The sequence below is a fragment of the Arachis hypogaea genome, chromosome 17 (genome assembly GCF_003086295.3).
Source record: "Arachis hypogaea cultivar Tifrunner chromosome 17, arahy.Tifrunner.gnm2.J5K5, whole genome shotgun sequence".
In the NCBI taxonomy this organism is placed as follows: Eukaryota; Viridiplantae; Streptophyta; class Magnoliopsida; order Fabales; family Fabaceae; genus Arachis; species Arachis hypogaea.
The window spans coordinates 41,539,714-41,540,874 of record NC_092052.1 but is presented as its reverse complement, the minus strand read 5'-3'; the positions used below and the strand labels follow the sequence as shown (position 1 = coordinate 41,540,874).

Below are 1,161 nucleotides of genomic sequence, written 5' to 3'. Positions count from 1 at the left end.
GTTTCCATAGGGTTCTCCCATGTAATTCACCTCTTCCATTGCAGGATTCTCAGGATCATAAGCTTCTTCTTCATAGGAAGCTTCCTTAGTACTGCCTGGTTCAGCTTGCATTCTAGACAGACTCTAAAAAATCATATTGACTTGCTGAGTCAATATTTTGTTCTGAGCCAATATGGCATTCAGAGTATCAATCTCAATAACCCCTTTCTTCTGAGTTGTCCCATTATTCACAGGGTTCCTTTCAGAAGTGTACATAAATTGGTTATTTGCAACCATTTCAATGAGTTCCTGAGCTTCTGCAGGCGTCTTCTTCAGATGAAGAGATCCTCCAGCAGAGCTGTCCAATGACATCTTGGACAGTTCAGACAGACCATCATAGAAGATTCCTATGATACTCCATTCTGAAAGCATGTCAGAAGGACACCTTCTGATCAATTGCTTGTATCTTTCCCATGCTTCATAGAGGGATTCTCCTTCCTTCTGTCTGAAGGTTTGGACTTCCACTCTAAGCTTGCTCAATTTTTGAGGTGGAAAGAACTTTGCCAAGAAGGCATTGACTAGCTTTTCCCAAGAGTTCAGGCTTTCTTTGGGTTGTGAATCCAACCATATCCTAGCTCTGTCTCTTACAGCAAAAGGGAAGAGCATAAGTCTGTAGACTTCAGGGTCAACCCCATTGGTCTTGATAGTGTCACAGATTTACAGGAATTCAGCTAAGCACTGATGAGGATCTTCCAATGGAAGTCTATGAAACTTGTAATTCTGTTGCATCAGAGAAACTAATTGAGGCTTAAGCTCAAAGTTGTTTGCTCCAATGGCAGGGATTGAGATGCTTCTCCCATAAAAGTCGGGAGTAGGTGCAGTAAAGTCACCAAGCACCTTCCTTGCATTGTTGGCATTGTTGTTTTTGGCTGCCATGGTTTCTTCCTCCTTGAAGAGCTCTGTTAGGCCCTCTAGAGAGAGTTGTGCTTTAGCTTCTCTTAGCTTTCTCTTCAAGGTCCTTTCAGGTTCAGGATCAGCTTGAACAAGTATGCCTTTATCTTTGCTCCTGCTCATATGAAAGAGAAGAGAACAAGAAAGTAGGAAATCCTCTATGTCACAGTATAGAGATTCCTTGAGGTGTCAGAGGAAAAGAAGAATAGAAGGAGGAGGTAGAGAGAGGAG

General features: G+C 42.4%; 1 non-coding gene across 1 annotated transcript; it reads left to right on the top strand.

The window, feature by feature from the left end:
- The first annotated feature begins 405 nt into the window (after positions 1–405).
- On the top strand, positions 406–513 carry LOC112767753 (small nucleolar RNA R71). Its single transcript, XR_003185193.1, has one exon. It is a non-coding gene; the product is annotated as a small nucleolar RNA R71 (small nucleolar RNA).
- The last annotated feature ends 648 nt before the right edge of the window (positions 514–1,161 follow it).